Source organism: Ranitomeya variabilis, chromosome 1 (genome assembly GCF_051348905.1).
Source record: "Ranitomeya variabilis isolate aRanVar5 chromosome 1, aRanVar5.hap1, whole genome shotgun sequence".
Taxonomy (NCBI): domain Eukaryota; kingdom Metazoa; phylum Chordata; class Amphibia; order Anura; family Dendrobatidae; genus Ranitomeya; species Ranitomeya variabilis.
The window spans coordinates 116,808,161-116,830,418 of record NC_135232.1 but is presented as its reverse complement, the minus strand read 5'-3'; the positions used below and the strand labels follow the sequence as shown (position 1 = coordinate 116,830,418).

At 44.4% G+C, this 22,258-nt stretch overlaps 1 protein-coding gene and 1 long non-coding RNA gene across 2 annotated transcripts in view; one reads left to right on the top strand and one right to left on the bottom strand.

Moving 5' to 3' along the window:
• Window positions 1-22,258, bottom strand: part of CCDC125 (coiled-coil domain containing 125) — a 173,338-nt gene that overhangs the window by 146,641 nt on the left and 4,439 nt on the right. The window lies entirely within an intron of this gene.
• The window catches only part of LOC143807104 (uncharacterized), a 61,203-nt gene continuing 49,447 nt past the window's right edge, over window positions 10,503-22,258 (top strand). The window contains exon 1 of the long non-coding RNA XR_013221645.1: window positions 10,503-10,793. This is a non-coding gene — a long non-coding RNA (uncharacterized LOC143807104). The remainder of the gene's footprint in view (window positions 10,794-22,258) is intronic.

Below are 22,258 nucleotides of genomic sequence, written 5' to 3'. Positions count from 1 at the left end.
CCTGAGTATTTGTCTGATTACCAGGATGTATTCAGCGAGTCCAGGTCCAGTGCTCTTCCTCCTCATAGGGACTGTGACTGCGCTATAGATTTGATTCCAGGTAGTAAATTTCCTAAGGGAAGATTATTTAATCTGTCTGTACCTGAGCATACCGCAATGCGTTCGTATATCAAGGAATCTCTGGAGAAGGGGCATATCCGTCCATCCTCTTCCCCTCTTGGTGCGGGATTCTTTTTTGTGGCCAAGAAGGACGGATCTTTGAGACCTTGTATTGACTATCGGCTTCTGAATAAAATCACTGTTAAATTTCAGTATCCTTTGCCTCTGTTGTCGGACTTGTTTGCCCGGATTAAAGGTGCCAAGTGGTTCACCAAGATAGATCTTCGTGGTGCGTACAACCTTGTGCGCATTAAGCAAGGAGATGAATGGAAAACTGCATTTAATACGCCCGAAGGTCATTTTGAGTACTTGGTGATGCCTTTCGGGCTCTCTAATGCTCCTTCAGTGTTTCAGTCCTTTATGCATGATATTTTCAGGAAGTATCTGGATAAATTTATGATTGTTTATCTGGATGATATTCTGTTTTTTTCTGATGATTGGGACTCGCATGTAGAGCAGGTCAGGATGGTGTTTCAGGTTTTGCGTGAGAATGCTTTGTTTGTTAAGGGCTCAAAGTGTCTCTTTGGAGTACAGAAGGTTCCCTTTTTGGGTTTTATTTTTTCCCCTTCTGCGGTGGAGATGGACCCAGTCAAGGTCCGAGCTATTCATGATTGGACTCAACCCACGTCAGTTAAGAGTCTTCAGAAGTTCTTGGGTTTTGCTAACTTCTACCGTCGTTTTATCGCTAATTTTTCTAGCGTTGTTAAACCTTTGACGGATATGACCAAGAAAGGTTCTGATGTTGCTAACTGGGCTCCTGCAGCCGTGGAAGCCTTTCAAGAGTTGAAGCGCCGGTTTACTTCGGCGCCTGTTTTGTGCCAGCCTGATGTCTCACTTCCCTTTCAGGTTGAAGTGGATGCTTCTGAGATTGGGGCAGGGGCCGTTTTGTCGCAGAGAGGCCCTGGTTGCTCTGTAATGAGACCATGTGCTTTTTTCTCTAGGAAGTTTTCGCCTGCTGAGCGGAATTATGATGTTGGCAATCGGGAGTTGTTAGCCATGAAGTGGGCATTTGAGGAGTGGCGTCATTGGCTCGAGGGTGCTAAGCATCGTGTGGTGGTCTTGACTGATCACAAAAATCTGATGTATCTCGAGTCTGCTAAACGCCTGAATCCTAGACAGGCCCGCTGGTCATTGTTTTTCTCCCGTTTTGACTTTGTGGTCTCGTATTTACCAGGTTCAAAGAATGTGAAGGCTGATGCTCTTTCAAGGAGCTTTGTGCCTGACTCTCCTGGAGTCGCAGAACCTGTTGGTATTCTCAAAGAGGGAGTTTGTCATGATTCTCAATGGCGAGAGAACATAGCCCAGCATATATGAGAACTAGCTCTTGGAAGATGGAAACTATACTGACCATGAACTAAACCTGCCGCACAACTAGAAGTGGCCGGGTAGCATGCCTACGTTTTTTAACCCTAGATGCCCAGCGCCAGCCGGAGAACTACCTAATCCTAGCAGAGGAAAAGACAGTCCTGGCTCACCTCTAGAGAAATTTTCCCAAAAGGCAGACAGAGGCCCCCACATATATTGGCGGTGATTTTAGATGAAATGACAAACGTAGTATGAAAATAGGTTTAGCAAAATCGAGGTCCGCTTTCTAGATAGCAGGAAGACAGAAAGGACACTTTCATGGTCAGCAGAAAAACCTATCAAAACACCATCCAGAAATTCCTTTAAGACTCTAGCATTAACTCATAACACCAGAGTGGCAATTTCCGATCACAAGAGCTTTCCAGACACAGTAACGAAACAGCAGCTGTGAACAGGAACAAAATGCAAAAACACACAAGGACAAAAGTCCAACTTAGCTGGGAGTAGTCTAGTAGCAGGAACAAGCACAGAAGGCTTCTGATTACATTGTTGACCGGCAAGAAACTGACAGAGGAGCAAGGTTATATAGCGACTCCCACATCCTGATAGGAGCAGGTGAACAGAGGGGATGATGCACACAAGTTCAATTCCACAAGTGGCCACCGGGGGAGCCCAGAATCCAATTTCACAACAGTACCCCCCCCTCAAGGAGGGGGCACCGAACCCTCACCAGAACCACCAGGGCGATCAGGATGAGCCCTATGAAAGGCACGGACAAGATCGGAGGCATGAACATCAGAGGCAGTGACCCAAGAATTATCCTCCTGACCGTATCCCTTCCATTTGACCAGATACTGGAGTCTCCGTCTGGAAACACGAGAGTCTAAGATCTTTTCCACAACGTACTCCAACTCACCCTCAACCAACACCGGAGCAGGAGGCTCAACGGAAGGCACAACCGGTACCTCATACCTGCGCAACAAAGACCGATGAAAAACATTATGAATCGAAAAGGATGCAGGGAGGTCCAAACGGAAGGACACAGGGTTAAGAATCTCCAATATCCTGTACGGGCCGATGAACCGAGGCTTAAACTTAGGAGAAGAAACCCTCATAGGGACAAAACGAGAAGACAACCACACCAAGTCCCCAACACAAAGCCGAGGACCAACACGACGACGGCGGTTGGCAAAAAGCTGAGTCTTCTCCTGGGACAACTTCAAATTGTCCACCACCTGCCCCCAAATCTGATGCAACCTCTCCACCACAGCATCCACTCCAGGACAATCCGAAGATTCCACTTGACCGGAGGAAAATCGAGGATGAAACCCCAAATTACAGAAAAACGGGGACACCAAGGTGGCAGAGCTGGCCCGATTATTGAGGGCGAACTCTGCCAAAGGCAAAAAAGCAACCCAATCATCCTGATCCGCAGACACAAAACACCTCAAATATGTCTCCAAGGTCTGATTAGTCCGCTCGGTCTGGCCATTAGTCTGAGGATGGAAAGCAGACGAAAAAGACAAATCTATGCCCATCCTAGCACAGAATGCCCGCCAAAATCTAGACACGAATTGGGTCCCTCTGTCAGAAACGATATTCTCAGGAATACCATGCAAACGAACAACATTTTGAAAAAACAGAGGAACCAACTCAGAAGAAGAAGGCAACTTAGGCAAGGGAACCAGATGGACCATCTTAGAGAAACGGTCACACACCACCCAGATGACAGACATCTTCTGAGAAACAGGCAGATCCGAAATAAAATCCATCGAGATGTGCGTCCAAGGCCTCTTCGGGATAGGCAAGGGCAACAACAATCCACTAGCCCGAGAACAACAAGGCTTGGCCCGAGCACAAACGTCACAAGACTGCACAAAGCCTCGCACATCTCGTGACAGGGAAGGCCACCAGAAGGACCTTGCCACCAAATCCCTGGTACCAAAGATTCCAGGATGACCTGCCAATGCAGAAGAATGAACCTCAGAGATGACTCTACTGGTCCAATCATCAGGAACAAACAGTCTACCAGGTGGGCAACGATCAGGTCTATCCGCCTGAAACTCCCGCAAGGCCCGCCGCAGGTCTGGAGAAACGGCAGACAATATCACTCCAAATATAAGGATACCTGTGGGCTCAGAATTACCAGGGGAGTCAGGCTCAAAACTCCTAGAAAGGGCATCCGCCTTAACATTCTTAGAACCCGGTAGGTACGACACCACAAAATTAAACCGAGAGAAAAACAACGACCAGCGCGCCTGTCTAGGATTCAGGCGCCTGGCAGACTCAAGGTAAATTACATTTTTGTGGTCAGTCAATACCACCACCTGATGTCTGGCCCCCTCAAGCCAGTGACGCCACTCCTCAAAAGCCCACTTCATGGCCAAAAGCTCCCGATTCCCAATATCATAATTCCGCTCGGCGGGCGAAAATTTACGGGAAAAAAAAGCACAAGGTCTCATCACGGAGCAGTCGGAACTTCTCTGCGACAACACCGCCCCAGCTCCGATTTCAGAAGCGTCGACCTCAACCTGAAAAGGAAGAGCAACATCGGGCTGACGCAACACTGGGGCGGAAGAAAAGCGGTGCTTGAGCTCCCGAAAGGCCTCCACAGCATCAGGGGACCAATCAGCAACATCAGCACCCTTCTTAGTCAAATCAGTCAATGGTTTTACAACATCAGAAAAACCAGCAATAAATCGACGATAAAAGTTAGCAAAGCCCAAAAATTTCTGAAGACTCTTAAGAGAAGAGGGTTGCGTCCAATCACCAATAGCCTGAACCTTGACAGGATCCATCTCGATGGAAGAGGGGGAAAAAATGTATCCCAAGAAAGAAATCTTTTGAACCCCAAAAACACACTTAGAACCCTTCACACACAAGGAATTAGACCGCAAAACCTGAAAAACCCTCCTGACCTGCTGGACATGAGAGTCCCAGTCATCCGAAAAAATCAGAATATCATCCAGATATACAATCATAAATTTATCCAAATAATCGCGGAAAATGTCATGCATAAAGGACTGGAAGACTGAAGGGGCATTTGAAAGACCAAAAGGCATCACCAAATACTCAAAATGGCCCTCGGGCGTATTAAATGCGGTTTTCCACTCATCCCCCTGCTTGATTCGCACCAAATTATACGCCCCACGGAGATCAATCTTAGAGAACCACTTGGCCCCCTTTATACGAGCAAACAAATCAGTAAGCAGTGGTAACGGATACTGATATTTAACCGTGATTTTATTCAAAAGTCGATAATCAATACACGGCCTCAAAGAGCCGTCTTTCTTAGACACAAAGAAAAAAACGGCTCCTAAGGGAGATGACGAAGGACGAATATGTCCCTTTTCCAAGGACTCCTTTATATATTCTCGCATAGCAGCGTGTTCAGGCACAGACAGATTAAATAAACGACCCTTAGGGTATTTACTACCCGGAATCAAGTCTATGGCACAATCGCACTCCCGGTGCGGAGGTAGTGAACCAACCTTGGGTTCTTCAAAAACGTCACGAAAGTCAGACAAGAATTCAGGAATCTCAGAGGGAATAGATGATGAAATGGAAACCAAAGGTACGTCCCCATGAGTTCCTTTACATCCCCAGCTTAACACAGACATAGCTCTCCAGTCGAGGACTGGGTTATGAGATTGCAGCCATGGCAATCCCAGCACCAAAACATCATGTAGATTATACAGCACCAGAAAGCGAATAACCTCCTGGTGATCCGGATTAACACGCATAGTCACTTGTGTCCAGTATTGTGGTTTATTACTAGCCAATGGGGTGGAGTCAATCCCTTTCAGAGGTATCGGAGCCTCCAGTGGCTCCAAATCATACCCACAGCGTTTGGCAAAGGACCAATCCATAAGACTCAAAGCAGCGCCAGAGTCGACATAGGCGTCCGCGGTAATAGATGACAAAGAACAAATCAGGGTCACAGATAGAATAAACTTAGACTGTAAAGTGCTAATTGAAACAGACTTGTCAGGCTTCTTAGTACGCTTAAAGCATGCTGATATAACATGAGTTGAATCACCACAATAGAAGCACAACCCATTTTTTCGTCTAAAATTCTGCCGCTCGCTTCTGGACAGAATTCTATCACATTGCATATTTTCTGGCGTTTTCTCAGTAGACACCGCCAAATGGTGCACAGGTTTGCGCTCCCGCAGACGCCTATCGATCTGAATAGCCATCGTCATGGACTCATTCAGACTCGCAGGCACAGGGAACCCCACCATAACATCCTTAATGGCATCAGAGAGACCTTCTCTGAAAATCGCCGCCAGGGCGCACTCATTCCACTGAGTAAGCACAGACCATTTGCGGAATTTTTGGCAGTATATTTCAGCTTCATCTTGCCCCTGAGACAAGGACATCAAGGCCTTTTCCGCCTGAAGCTCTAAATGAGGTTCCTCATAAAGCAACCCCAAGGCCAGAAAAAACGCATCCACATTGAGCAACGCAGGATCCCCTGGTGCCAATGCAAAAGCCCAGTCTTGAGGGTCGCCCCGGAGCAAGGAAATTACAATCCTGACCTGCTGTGCAGGGTCTCCGGCAGAGCGAGACTTCAGGGACAAAAACAATTTGCAATTATTTTTAAAATTTTGAAAGTGAGATCTATTCCCCGAGAAGAATTCAGGCAAAGGAATTCTAGGCTCAGACATAGGTGCATGAACAACAAAATCTTGCAAATTTTGTACCTTTGTGGCGAGATTATTCAAACCTGTAGCTACACTCTGAAGATCCATTTGAAACAGGTGAACACAGAGCCATTCAAGGATTAGAAGGAGAGAAAGAGAGGAAGGCTGCAGTATAGGCAGACTAGCAAGTGATTCAATTAAGAGCACACTCAGAACTAGAGGAAAAAAAAAAAAAAAAAAATTGTAGCAGACTTCTTTTTTCTCTCCTTTGTCAGCCAGTAATTTAACCCTTTTTTTGGCCGGTCAAACTGTCATGATTCTCAATGGCGAGAGAACATAGCCCAGCATATATGAGAACTAGCTCTTGGAAGATGGAAACTATACTGACCATGAACTAAACCTGCCGCACAACTAGAAGTGGCCGGGTAGCATGCCTACGTTTTTTAACCCTAGATGCCCAGCGCCAGCCGGAGAACTACCTAATCCTAGCAGAGGAAAAGACAGTCCTGGCTCACCTCTAGAGAAATTTTCCCAAAAGGCAGACAGAGGCCCCCACATATATTGGCGGTGATTTTAGATGAAATGACAAACGTAGTATGAAAATAGGTTTAGCAAAATCGAGGTCCGCTTTCTAGATAGCAGGAAGACAGAAAGGACACTTTCATGGTCAGCAGAAAAACCTATCAAAACACCATCCAGAAATTCCTTTAAGACTCTAGCATTAACTCATAACACCAGAGTGGCAATTTCCGATCACAAGAGCTTTCCAGACACAGTAACGAAACAGCAGCTGTGAACAGGAACAAAATGCAAAAACACACAAGGACAAAAGTCCAACTTAGCTGGGAGTAGTCTAGTAGCAGGAACAAGCACAGAAGGCTTCTGATTACATTGTTGACCGGCAAGAAACTGACAGAGGAGCAAGGTTATATAGCGACTCCCACATCCTGATAGGAGCAGGTGAACAGAGGGGATGATGCACACAAGTTCAATTCCACAAGTGGCCACCGGGGGAGCCCAGAATCCAATTTCACAACAGGAGTTATCCTGTCAGCCATTTCTCCGGATTTGCGACGTGTGTTGCAGAGATTTCAGGCTGGTAGACCTGACTCTTGTCCACCTGACAGACTGTTTGTTCCTGATAAGTGGACCAGCAGAGTCATTTCCGAGGTTCATTCCTCGGTGTTGGCAGGGCATCCGGGAATTTTTGGCACCAGAGATCTGGTGGCTAGGTCCTTTTGGTGGCCTTCCTTGTCACGGGATGTGCGGTCATTTGTGCAGTCCTGTGGGACTTGTGCTCGAGCTAAGCCTTGCTGTTCTAGTGCCAGCGGGTTGCTCTTGCCCTTGCCTGTCCCGAAGAGGCCTTGGACACACATTTCCATGGATTTCATTTCAGATCTTCCGGTGTCTCAGGGCATGTCTGTCATCTGGGTGGTATGTGATCGCTTTTCCAAGATGGTCCATTTGGTATCTTTGCCTAAGCTGCCTTCCTCTTCCGATCTGGTTCCTTTGTTCTTTCAGAATGTGGTTCGTTTACACGGCATTCCTGAGAATATTGTGTCTGACAGAGGATCCCAGTTTGTTTCCAGGTTCTGGCGATCCTTTTGTGCTAAGATGGGCATTGATTTGTCGTTTTCGTCTGCCTTTCATCCTCAGACTAATGGACAAACGGAGCGAACTAATCAGACTCTGGAGGCTTATTTGAGGTGTTTTGTTTCTGCAGATCAGGATGATTGGGTGACCTTCTTGCCGTTGGCTGAGTTTGCCCTTAATAATCGGGCTAGTTCCGCTACTTTGGTTTCGCCATTTTTTTGCAACTCTGGTTTCCATCCTCGTTTTTCCTTGGGACATGTGGAGCCTTCTGATTGTCCTGGGGTAGATTCCGTGGTGGATAGGTTGCAGCGGATCTGGAATCATGTGGTGGACAACTTGAAGTTGTCACAGGAGAAGGCTCAGCGTTTTGCCAACCGCCGCCGCGGTGTGGGTCCCCGACTTCGTGTTGGGGATTTGGTATGGCTGTCTTCTCGATTTGTTCCTATGAAGGTCTCCTCTCCTAAATTTAAGCCTCGCTTCATCGGTCCTTACAAGATATTGGAAATCCTTAATCCTGTGTCCTTTCGCTTGGATCTTCCGGTGTCGTTTGCCATTCACAACATGTTCCATAGGTCTTTGTTGCGGCGGTACGTTGTACCTGTGGTTCCTTCTGTTGAGCCTCCTGCACCGGTGTTGGTTGAGGGCGAGTTGGAGTACGTGGTGGAGAAGATCTTGGATTCTCGTCTCTCCAGGCGGAGGCTTCAGTATCTGGTCAAGTGGAAGGGCTATGGTCAGGAGGATAATTCCTGGGTGGTTGCCTCTGATGTGCATGCTGCCGATTTAGTTTGTGCCTTTCACGCTGCTCATCCTGATCGCCCTGGTGGTCTTGGTGAGGGTTCGGTGACCCCTCCTTAAAGGGGGGGTACTGTTGTGAATTAGACTTTTTTGGCTCCCTCTTGTGGTCACTAGTGATATGACTCTGGGATTGTCTTTCCTCAGTTTGGCACCCACCTGGGTCGTTAGTCCAGGGATGTTGCTATATAAACTTCCTGGTTTCTCAGTCCAGTGCCTGGCATCGTTGTAATCAGTTCCTTTCTGTTTGCTCCTGTCTGCTGGTCTTGGATCTTGCAAAATTAAGCTAAGTCCTGCTTCCTTGTTTTTTGGTTATTTGCTTTGCTCTTATTTTTTGTCCAGCTTGTACTAAATGTGATTCCTGATTTTGCTGGAAGCTCTAGGGGGCTGGTGTTCTCCCCCCGGGCCGTTAGACGGTTCGGGGGTTCTTGAATATCCAGCGTGGAAATTTTGATAGGGTTTTTGCTGACCATATAAGTCATCTTACTATATTCTGCTATTAGTCAGTGGGCCTCTCTTTGCTAAATTTCTAGTTCATTCTTATGTTTGTCTTTTCTCCTTACCTCACCGTTATTATTTGTTGGGGGCTTGTATCCAATTTTTGGGGTCTTTTCTCTGGAGGCAAGAAAGGTCTATCTTTTTCCTTCTAGGGTTAGTTAGTTCTCCGGCTGGCGCGAGACGTCTAGAACCAACGTAGGCACGTTCCCCGGCTGCTGCTATTTGTGGTGCTAGTATTAGATATATGGTCAGCCTAGTTACCACTGCCCTATGAGCTGTTTTTTTGTGTTTGCAGACTTGGTATGTACTTTTGAGACCCTCTGCCATTGGGGTCATAACACAAGGCCCATTATGACACATGAGTGTTCCAGCACATATTTTTTCTACTGCAGGTAGTGTACCTGGCTGCTATAAACCATTAGAATACTCAGACCAACCTACCTACCTGCTGCTTCGGCTTCAGCAGTAGACTGTTATGATCTGGTGGCCTAGGAGCAGCATGGACGAGCTCTGGAGTAGGTGGCCTCTATACTGACCGCAGAACCTGAACTTAACACCGCAACTATAAGTAGCCGTGGGATGTTCCTGTCACTCCCTCGACACCTCGTCACAGCCGGAGGACTAATTACCCCTAAAGAAAGAAACAGGAAAACTATCTTGCCTCAGAGAAAATCCCCAAAGGAAAGACAGCCCCCCACAAATATTGACTGTGAGAGGAGAGGGAAATTACAAACGCAGACTGAAAACAGAATTTAGCAAAGGAGGCCACGCTACCTAGAAAGAAAAGACAGGACAGAGTACTGTGCGGTCAGTATTAAAATTCTACAAAATCCACCACAGAGAATACAAAAATCTCCAAACCTAACTAAAGGCATGGAGGGTAACTCTGCGACTCCAGAGCTTCCAGCTTGGCTGAATAAATCCTTACACAGACAAAGCTGGACAAGAAAAAACATAGCAATTCACTGAACTATAAAGTCCACCGCATGTGGACTGCAAAAAACAAGCCAGGACTTATCTTTGATGATTTGGACAATCCAGCAGGAGAAACCAAGCAGAGATGTGAATCCTCCAGAAAAACAATGGTCAACTGGCACTCACTAAAGGGTGAAGCCAGAATAAATAGCCCCGTCCAAAGTGGAAGCACCTGATGACTGCTGTGAAGGACAAACAGCAGCACTACCACTTATAACCACCGGAGGGAGCCCAAGAGCAGAACCCGCAACAGAATTCACAACAGTAGACTAAAGTTGGCCACCACCGCACAGCCAGATAAAGGTCAAGGCCCATTATGACACGTGAGTGTTCCAGCACACTTTCTATCTACTGCAAGCAGCCCACATGGCTGCTACAAAAGATTAGAATACTCAGACCTACCTACCTACCTGCTGCAGTGGCTTCAGCAGTAGATTAAAGATGGCCACCACCGCACAGCCAGATAAAGGCCAAGGCCCATTATGACACGTTAGTGTTCCAGCACACATTCTATCTGCTGCAGGCAGCGCACCTGGCTGTTACAAACCATTAGAATACTCAGACCTACCTACCTACCTACCTGCTGCTGCGGCTTCAGCAGTAGATTAAAGATGGCCACCACCGCACAGCCAGAAAAAGGCCAAGGCCAGTTATGAGACGTGAGTGTTCCAGCAAACATTCTATCTACTGCAAGCAGTGCATATGGCTGCTACAAACCATTAGAATAGTGAGACCTACCTACCTTCCTGCTGCTGCGGCTTCAGCAGTAGACTAAAGATGGCCACCACCGCACAGCCAGATAAACGCCAAGCCCAGTTATGAGACGTGAGTATTCCAGCACACATTCTATCTACTGCAGGCAGTGCACCTGGAAGCTACAAACCATTGGAATACTCAGACCTACCTACCTATTTTCCGCTGCAGCTTCAGCAGTAGACTAAAGATGGCCACCACTGCACAGCCAGATAAAGGCCAAGGCCCGTTATGACACGTGAGTATTCCAGCACACATTTTATCTCCACAAAGAAAAAAAAAATAAAAAAAAAAATGGTTCCAGCTTCTTGTAAAATGTAAAACTTTAATCCAGCATGTTAAAATCAGAGTAACTCCTGGGACAACACCATAGCACTGTATGAGGGAAGCGACGTGTTTTGACCGACACAGCGGTCTTTGTCACAGCTGATCTACTTGATAGCTCACCTAGTATAAAAAGAACTAACTACCAATGAAATGGTGAGAAATTGTCAAATGACCAAAAGGTCCTGATCAGTAAAATAGACAAACATATAAATACACAAAACATATAATACAATACATACTAATGTGTAAATATATAAAACAGGACACAATACATGCCTTCACATAGTATATATGTGGAATTACGCAAAATAAAAAAAAAAAATCAAAATTCAACAAAACTGCATCAAGACATGTTAGTAGTGGAACATCAACTCGTTCCTTTTATTCAGACCATCCGGGAACCTAGTGCCAAGATTAAATATCCCAAAAGCTTCCCGTGTGAGCAGAGTTCTATGGGTGTCACCTCCACGTGGGTTTTTTTTTATCTTTTCAATGCCAGTAACCCTCAAAGAATCTGTGCTACGTGAGTGATACTCAATGAAATGTTTTGCTGCAAAAGAAATATTACGGCTGTTATTTGTAGTACAGAAAATATCATAAAGATGTTCCGATAAGCGATTTTTTTAATTTTCTGATAATACAGCCGATATACGCTTTATTGCATAGAATGCACTCAATTTTATACACTACACACCGAGTGTTACAGTTGATAAAATCTTGAATCTTGTATGAATTACTGTTGCAACCATTGCCAAAGGACTTAGTGGTAATCAAATGCTTACATGTAGTGCAATTAGTCACATTGCATTTATGACTACCTGTGCACTTGAGCCAAGTATCCTTACATTGGTGAGAAGAAAAGGTATTCGGAGATAATATGTTGCCCAACATGGGCGCTCTTCTGGCTATAATATTGCAGCCATCATGTAGGATTTTGGCAAGGGTAGAATCTTCATATAAAATTGGAATCGCTTTGTTAATAATAATCTTAATTGTATTGAATTGTGGACTATATTGTAGACATACATATGGTCTACTTTCAATGTTCTTTTTGTTAGTTAGTTTATTTTGATTTGTTTGAAGATTTTTACAATTCCTTTGAGTACATGCTTGTGGAGAAATGAGAATGTCTTGATCTTTTTTTTTCTACTATGTTTAATGCTCTGTTGAGCATCCAGTTAGAGTAACCTCGTTTATGAAATTTCTTGCTTGATTTCATTAGATCATCCTTCAACAGTGTGTTTCGGGTGACTGCTGTTCGCATGAAGAATGGTGTTGTGAACTCTATTTTTGGGCTCCCTCTAGTGGTCACAAGCGGTACTGTGTAGTGTTGTCTTTCTGCAGGTTGGCAGCATCAGCTGGTTCATTATCCTTGGCTGGTTTCCTATTTAGCTCACCTGGATACTCAGTTCCTTGCCTGCTATCAATGTATTCAGTGCTCTTCAGATGCCTTGTGACTACCTTGCTCCCAGTCTCTCCAAGACAAGCTAAGTTTTTGTTTGTTCATTTTTTGATTATCAGCATTCATCATGTTTCTTGTCCAGCTTGCTAAAATGTGATTTCCTCGCTTGCTGGTTGCTCTAGGGGACTGAGTTTCTCCCCCCACACCGTTAGTTGGTGCGGGGGTTCTGGAAATCTCAGTGTGGATATTTTGTAAGGGTTTTTTACTGACCGCACAGACCCCTTTTCTATTTTCTGCTATCTAGTATTAGTGGGCCTCATTTGCTGCTGCTTTCACCCCTGTGTATGTGCCTTCCTCCTACCTCACCGTTATTATTTGTTGGGGGCTTCTATATCTTTGGGGATTATTTCTCTGGAGGCAAGTGAGGTCGTTCTCTCTCTCTAGGGGTAGTTAGTTCCTTAGGCTGGCTCGAGACGTCTAGGATTTTAGGCACGTTCACCGGCTACTTCTAGTGTGTTTGGATAGGTTCAGATTTGCGGTCAGTCCAGTTTGCCACCTCCCTAGAGCTTGTCCTATGTTTGTTACTTAGCTGGAGTAATTTGTGATCCTCAACCACTAAGGATCATAACAGTATAGCAGGCCAAAAAGTGTTTAATGCATCGCAGAAGTGGGATAAAAAGAAGACCTGAGTACATTTTTTTTTTCTCCTCCCGCTTTTCCTTTGCTGCAGTCTGTTTAGCTTCTTTCATCCCCTTGAACTCTGGGTGGTTTTGAGCTCAGCTGCAGACATGAATGTTCAGACTCTGACTTCTAGTGTGGATCATCTTACTGCACGGGTGCAAAGTATTCAGGATTTTGTTATTCATAGCCCTATGTCAGAACCAAAGATACCCATTCCTGAGTTGTTTTCTGGAGATAGATCTAGGTTTCTAAATTTTAAGAATAATTGTAAGTTATTTCTATCTCTGAGACCTCGTTCCTCTGGTGATTCCGCTCAGCAAGTTAAAATTGTTATCTTCTTTTTGCGTAGCGACCCTCAAGATTGGGCTTTCTCTCTGGCGCCAGGAGATCCTGCATTGCTTAATGTAGATGCATTTTTTCTGGCTCTTGGACTGCTTTATGAGGAGCCTAATCTTGAGAATCAGGCAGAAAAAGCGTTGCTGGCTATCTCTCAAGGTCAGGATGAAGCAGAGGTGTATTGTCAAAAATTTCGGAAATGGTCGGTGCTTACTCAATGGAATGAGTGTGCCCTGGCTGCAAATTTCAGAGAAGGTCTTTCTGAGGCCGTTAAGAATGTTATGGTGGGGTTTCCCACCCCTACAAGTCTGAGTGATTCTATGGCTTTAGCCATTCAGGTTGATCGGCGTTTGCGGGAGCGCAAATCTGCTCATCCTTTGGCGGTATTTTCTGAACAGAGACCTGAGTCTATGCAATGTGACCGAACTCTGACCAGAATTGAGCGACAAAGTCATAGACGTCAAAATGGGTTGTGCTTTTACTGTGGTGATTCTACTCATGTTATCTCAGCATGCTCTAAACGCTTAAAAAAATTTGCTAAACCTGTCACCATTGGTACTATACAGCCTAAATTTATTTTGTCTGTTACTTTGATTTGTTCTTTATCGTCCTACCCGGTTATGGCTTTTGTGGATTCGGGTGCTGCCCTGAATCTGATGGATTTGTCGTTTGCCAGGCGCTGTGGTTTTGTCCTGGAGCCTTTGGAATTTCCTATTCCTCTGAGGGGAATTGATGCTACGCCATCGGCTGAGAATAAGCCTCAGTATTGGACGCAAATGACCATGTGCATGACTCCCGTACATCAGGAGGTGATTCGCTTTCTTGTTTTGTATAATTTGCATGATGTTGTCGTTTTGGGTCTGCCATGGCTGCAGGCTCATAATCCAGTTTTAGATTGGAAAGCTATGTCTGTGTCAAGTTGGGGTTGTCAGGGAATTCATGGCGATACTCCGTTGGTGTCTATTGCTTCTTCTACTCCTTCTGACTGTGACATTGTGACTGTGCTATAAATTTAATTCCTGGTAGTAAATTTCCTAAGGGACGACTTTTTAATTTGTCTATACCAGAGCATGCCGCGATGCGGAGTTATATAAAGGAGTCTTTGGAGAAGGGACATATTCGCCCATCCTCTTCCCCTCTTGGTGCAGGATTTTTTTTTGTGGCCAAGAAGGACGGTTCTTTGAGACCTTGTATAGATTATCGTCTTCTGAATAAAATCACAGTCAAATTTCAGTATCCTTTGCCACTATTGTCTGATTTGTTTGCTCGGATTAAGGGTGCCAGTTGGTTCACCGAGATAGATCTCCGTGGTGCGTATAACCTTGTGCACATTAAGCAGGGAGATGAATGGAAAACAGCATTTAATACGCCCGAAGGCCATTTTGAGTACTTGGTGATGCCTTTTGGACTTTCTAATGCTCCTTCTGTGTTTCAGTCCTTCATGCATGACATCTTCCGAGAATATCTGGATAAATTTATGATTGTTTATCTGGATGACATTTTGGTCTTTTCTGATGATTGGGAGTCCCATGTGAAGCAGGTCAGGATGGGGTTTCAGGTCTTGCGTGCTAATGCTTTATTTGTGAAGGGCTCAAAATGTCTCTTCGGAGTACAGAAGGTCTCCTTTTGGGGTTTTATTTTTTCTCCTTCTACTGTGGAGATGGACCCAGTCAAGGTCCAGGCTATTCATGACTGGACTCAGCCCACGTCTGTTAAGAGTCTTCAGAAGTTCTTGGGTTTTGCTAATTTTTACCGTCGTTTCATCGCTAATTTTTCTAGCGTGGTTAAACCTTTGACGGATTTGACCAAGAAGGGTTCTGATGTGACTAATTGGTCTCCTGCGGCCGTGGAGGCCTTTCGGGAGCTGAAGCACCGGTTTTCTTCAGCTCCAGTCTTATGTCAGCCAGATGTCTCTCTCCCATTCCAGGTCGAGGTTGATGCTTCTGATATTGGAGCAGGGGCTGTTTTGTCGCAGAGAAGCTCTGATGGCTCTGTGATGAAGCCATGTGCTTTCTTTTCAAGAAAGTTTTCGCCTGCTGAGCGGAATTATGATGTTGGTAATCGGGAGTTGTTGGCTATGAAGTGGGCATTTGAGGAGTGGCGACATTGGCTCGAAGGAGCTAAACATCGTGTGGTGGTCTTGACTGATCACAAAAATCTGATTTATCTTGAATCTGCCAAGCGCCTGAATCCTAGACAGGCTCGTTGGTCGTTGTTTTTCTCCTGTTTCAACTTCGTGGTCTCATACCTGCCTGGTTCGAAGAACGTGAAAGCTGATGCACTTTCTAGGAGTTTTGTGCCTGACTCTCCGGGAGTTTCTGAGCCGGCTGGTATTCTCAGAGAGGGAGTAATTTTGTCTGCCATTTCCCCAGATTTGCGACGAGTGCTGCAGAAATTTCAGGCGGATAGACCTGACCTTTGTCCACCAGAGAGACTGTTTGTCCCGGATAGATGGACCAGCAGAGTTATTTCCGAGGTCCATTCTTCGGTGTTGGCGGGTCATCCTGGGATTTTTGGTACCAGAGATTTGGTGGCTAGGTCCTTCTGGTGGCCTTCCTTGTCGCGGGATGTGCGTTCCTTTGTGCAGTCTTGTGGGATTTGTGCTCGGGCTAAGCCTTTCTGTTCTCGTGCCAGCGGTTTGCTTTTGCCTTTGCCTGTTCCGAAGAGGCCTTGGACGCACATTTCCATGGATTTTATTTTGGATCTTCCAGTATCTCAGAAAATGTCTGTCATCTGGGTGGTGTGTGATCGTTTTTCCAAGATGGTCCATTTGGTGCCCTTGCCTAAGTTGCCTTCCTCCTCCGATTTGGTTCCTCTATTTTTTCAGAATGTGGTTCGCTTGCACGGCATTCCTGAAAATATTGTGTCTGATAGAGGATCCCAGTTTGTGTCCAGGTTTTGGCGGACTTTTTGTGCCAAGATGGGCATTGATTTGTCTTTTTCGTCGGCCTTCCATCCTCAGACTAATGGCCAAACCGAGCGAACTAATCAGACGTTGGAAACTTATTTGAGATGTTTTGTTTCTGCTGATCAGGATGATTGGGTGACTTTTTTGCCATTGGCCGAGTTTGCCCTTAATAATCGGGCTAGTTATGCTACTTTGGTTTCGCCTTTTTTCTGCAATTCTGGTTTCCATCCTCGTTTTTCCTCGGGTCAGGTTGAGCCTTCTGACTGTCCTGGGGTGGATTCTGTGGTGGATAGGTTGCAGCAGATTTGGAACCATGTGGTGGACAATTTGAGGTTGTCACAGGAGAAGGCTCAGCGCTTTGCCAACCGCCGCCACGGTGTGGGTACCCGACTTCGTGTTGGGGATTTGGTGTGGCTGTCTTCTCGGTATGTTCCTATGGAGGTCTCCTCTCCTAAATTCAAGCCTCGCTTCATCGGTCCTTATAAGATCTTGGAAATCCTTAACCCGGTGTCTTTTCGTTTGGATCTCCCAGCATCGTTTGCCATTCATAATGTGTTCCATAGGTCTTTGTTGCGGAGGTATGTGGTACCTGTGGTTCCTTCTGTTGAGCCTCCTGCTCCGGTGCTGGTCGAGGGCGAATTGGAGTACGTGGTGGAGAAGATTTTGGATTCTCGTATCTCTAGACTGAGGCTTCAGTATTTGGTTAAGTGGAAGGGCTATGGTCAGGAAGATAATTCCTGGGTTGTCGCCTCTGATGTTCATGCGGCCGATTTGGTTCGTGCCTTCCATGCGGCTCATCCTGATCGCCCTGGGGGTCTTGATGAGGGTTCGGTGACCCCTCCTCAAGGGGGGGTACTGTTGTGAACTCTATTTTTGGGCTCCCTCTAGTGGTCACAAGCGGTACTGTGTAGTGTTGTCTTTCTGCAGGTTGGCAGCATCAGCTGGTTCGTTATCCTTGGCTGGTTTCCTATTTAGCTCACCTGGATACTCAGTTCCTTGCCTGCTATCAATGTATTCAGTGCTCTTCAGATGCCTTGTGACTACCTTGCTCCCAGTCTCTCCAAGACAAGCTAAGTTTTTGTTTGTTCATTTTTTGATTATCAGCATTCATCATGTTTCTTGTCCAGCTTGCTAAAATGTGATTTCCTCGCTTGCTGGTTGCTCTAGGGGACTGAGTTTCTCCCCCCACACCGTTAGTTGGTGCGGGGGTTCTGGAAATCTCAGTGTGGATATTTTGTAAGGGTCTTTTACTGACCGCACAGACCCCTTTTCTATTTTCTGCTATCTAGTATTAGTGGGCCTCATTTGCTGAATCTGCTTTCACCCCTGTGTATGTGCCTTCCTCTTACCTCACCGTTATTATTTGTTGGGGGCTTCTATATCTTTGGGGATTATTTCTCTGGAGGCAAGTGAGGTCGTTCTCTCTCTCTAGGGGTAGTTAGTTCCTCAGGCTGGCTCGAGACGTCTAGGATTTTAGGCACGTTCACCGGCTACTTCTAGTTTGTTTGGATAGGTTCAGATTTGCGGTCAGTCCAGTTTGCCACCTCCCTAGAGCTTGTCCTATGTTTGTTACTTAGCTGGAGTAATTTGTGATCCTCAACCACTAAGGATCATAACAGAATGGTATTACCTGCTGTTGGTTTAACATATGTCTGTGTAGAAATCATTTGGTTAGAAATACCCGTTAATTCCAAATCAAGGAAAGAAATTTTGGATACAGCATGAACATACGTAAATCTCAAATTATAATCGTTGTCATTAATATAGTCCACAAACTCCTGTAGGGCAGACACATCGCCCCTCCATATGATTAACGTATCGTCGAGGTATCTGCCATACCAGGAGATGAAGGAAGAAAATCTATTAGATGTTGAAAATAAAAATTGATACTCCCAATAAGCCATAACTAAATTTGCCAATGATGGCCCCCATCGCTACACCTATGCACTGTAAATAATATTCAGAATCAAATGAAAAAAAATTGTGAGTTAATAGAAAAAAGTATCCTGTAAAATAAAATCAATAAGATCCTGAGAATAAGAACTGTAACTCTTCAGATGAAATTGTAATGCTGACATTGCAACGTTATATGGGATACATGTATACAAAGAGACTATGTCACAGCTTAACCAAGTATAATCCGACTGCCACTTTTTATGTGTTAAAATGTCCAAAACGTCCTTTGTGTCTCTAATATGACCTGGTGTCCTTAAAACTAATGGTTGCAACAGGGAATCAAGCCATTGGCCCATATGTTCATTTATGGAGCCAATACTAGAGACTATAGGTCTCATTGGGGAAAATTGAGCTTGTTTGTGGATTTTAGATAATCCATACAAAATGGGCATAACAGGATAAGGAACTTCCAGAAATTCTGCCTGTTTTTTGGATATTACTCCTAGAGACACTCCTTCCTCTATGACCTTGTCAATTTTCTGTTTAAACGTGACAGTGGGATCAGAGGATAATTTTTTATAAACATTTTCATCAGATATTAATTTCATAATTTCATTTTTATAATCTAGGGAGTTCATGATGACAATTACACCCCCTTTATCACTTGTTTTTATAACTATATCCTTCATATCTTTAATATCCTGAATAGCTCATCTTTGTTTTTTTTATATGTTATTATTGAAATTTACAGATAAATTATCATTTTTCAAAAATTTGAGTTCGCGTTCTACTACCTCCTGAAACTAATTCATACAGTCCACTCGCGACTGAATAGGATAAAAAAAAGGATTTTTAACCTTCAAATTCTCCGATTAATAGAATTGTCAAGCTCTCTATCATGTCCCTGCAATTCCTGCAACGTTAAGAGTGAAACCTGTTCACGAAAATCTAGTGAATGGAAAACATTTTCAACCACATCTTTTTCCTCTCTGTGTCCATTATGGTCTTCCGACCAAAAATGTTTTTTTATTGTTAAATTTCGAACAAATTTGTTGATGTCTAAAATGGTAGAAAAAAGATTAAAGTCTTGGTCCAGTACAAAATTCAGTCCATAAGTCAATAATTGAAGTTGATCTTGTGAAAAAGTTTTAGATGACAAATTGACAACATTTTCCATATTCATCTCATCATGCCTTTCTTGCGACGGGTCTGCATGCCAAAGTTGTTTTCTGTGCTTCCTCCCGCCACGCCTTTTGCATTTTTTGGCTTAATAAATTGATTGGCAGAGATGCAACTCGCAGACTCATTAACCCCTTAAGCCCCGAGGGTGGTTTGCACGTTAATGACTGGGCCAATTTTTACAATTCTGACCACTGTCTCTTTATGAGGTTATAACTCTGGAACGCTTCAACGGATCTTGGCGATTCTGACACTGTTTTCTCGTGACATATTGTACTTCATGATAGTGGTAAAATTTATTCAATATAACTTGCGTTTATTTGTGAAAAAAATGGAAATTTGGTGAAAATTTAGAAAATTTCGCAATTTTCCAACTTTGAATTTTTATGCCCTTAAATCACAGAGATATATCACGGAAAATACTTAATAAGTAACATTTCCCACATGTCTACTTTACATCTGCACAATTTTGGAACCAACATTTTTTATAAGGGTTAAAAGTTGACCAGCAATTTCTCATTTTTACAACACCATTTTTTTTTAGGGACCACATCTCATTTGAAGTCATTTTGAGGGGTCTATATGATAGAAAATACCCAAGTGTGACACCATTCTAAAAACTGCACCCCTCAAGGTGCTCAAAACCATATTCAAGAAGTTTATTAACCCTTCAGGTGTTTCACAGGAATTTTTGGAATGTTTAAATAAAAATGAACATTTAACTTTTTTTCACACAAAATTTATTTCAGCTCCAATTTGTTTTATTTTACCAAGGGTAACAGGAGAAAATGGACCCCAAAAGTTGTTGTACAATTTGTCCTTAGTACGCTGATACCCAATATGTGGGGGTAAACCACTGTTTGGGCGCATGGCAGAGCTCGGAAGGAAAGGAGCGCCATTTTACTTTTCAATGCAAAATTGACTGGAATTGAGATGGGCCGCCATGTTGCGTTTGGGGAGCCCCTGATGTGCCTAAACATTGAAACCCCCCACAAGTGACACCATTTTGGAAAGTAGACCCCCTTAAGGAACTTATCTAGATGTGTGGTGAGCACTTTGACCCATCAAGTGCTTCACAGAAGTTTATAATGCCGAGCCGTAAAAATAAAAAATCATATTTTTTCACAAAAATGATCTTTTTGCCCCCAATTTTTTATTTTCCCAAGGGTAAGAGAAGAAATTAGACCACAAAAGTTGTTGTGCAATTTGTCCTGAGAACGACGATACCCCATATGTGGGGGTAAACCACTGTTTGGGCGCATAGCAGAGCTCGGAAGGGAAGGAGCGCCATTTTACTATTCAATGCAAAATTGACTGGAATTAAGATGGGACGCCATGTTGCGTTTGGAGAGCCCTTGATGTGCCTAAACATTGAAACCCCCCACAAGTGACACCATTTTGGAAAGTAGACCCCTTAAGGAACTTATCTAGATGTGTGGTGAGCACTTTGACCCAACAAGTGCTTCACAGAAGTTTATAATGCAGAGCCGTAAAAATAAAAAATCATATTTTTTCACGAAAATGATCTTTTCGCCCCCAATTTTTTATTTTCCCAAGGGTAAGAGAAGAAAGTGGACCCCAAAAGTTGTTGTGCAATTTGTCCTGAGTAAACTGATACCCAATATGTGGGGGTAAACAACTGTTTGGGCACATGGCAGAGCTCGGAAGGGAAGGAGCGCCGTTTGACTTTTCAATGCAAAATTGACTGGAATTGAGATGGGACACCATGTCACGTTTGGAGAGCCCCTGATGTGCCTAAACATTAAAACCCCCCACAAGTGACACCATTTTGGAAAGTAGACCCGCTAAGGAACTTATCTAGATGTGTTTTGAGAGCTTTGAACCCCCAAGTGTTTCACTACAGTTTATAACGCAGTGCCGTGAAAATAAAAATTATTTTTTTTTTTCACAAAAATGATTTTTTAACCCCGAGTTTTGTATTTTCCTAAGGGTAACAGGATAAATTGGACCCCAAAAGTTGTTGTCCAATTTGTCCTGAGTACGCTGATACCCCATATGTGGGGGGAACCACTGTTTGGGCGCATGGCAGAGCTCGGAAGGGAAGGAGCGCCATTTGGAATGCAGACTTAGATGGATTGGTCTGCAGGCGTCACGTTGCATTTGTAGAACCCCTGATGTACCCAAACAGTAGAAACAGTAGAAACCCCCAACAAGTGACCCCATAATGGAAACTAGACCTCCCAAGGAACTTATCTAGATATGTTGTGAGAACTTTGAACCCCCAAGTGTTTCACTACAGTTTACAACGCAGAGCCGTGAAAATAAAAAATCTTTTTTTTCCCACAAAAATGATTTTTAGCCCCCCAAATTTATATTTTCCCAAGGGTAACAAGAGACCTTGGACCCCAAAAGTTGTTGTCCAATTTGTCCTGAGTACGCTGATGCCCCATATGTTGGGGTAAACCTCTGTTTGGGCGCACGGGAAAGCTCAGAAGGGAAGGAGCACTGTTTTACTTTTTCAGAGCAGAATTGGCTGGAATTGAGATCGGATGCCATGTCGCATTTGGAGAGCCCCTGATGTGCCTAAACAGTGGAAACTCCCCAATTCTAACTGAAACCCTAATCCAAACACACCCCTAACTCTAATCCCAACCCTAATCCCAACCGTAAATGTAATCCAAACCCTAACCCTAACTTTAGCCCCAACCCTAACCCTAACTTTAACCCCAACCCTAACCCTAACTTTAGCCCCAACCCTAGCCCCAACCCTAGCCCTAACCCTAACCCTAGCCCTAACCCTAGCCCTAACCCTAATGGGAAAATGGAAATAAACACATTTTTTTTTAT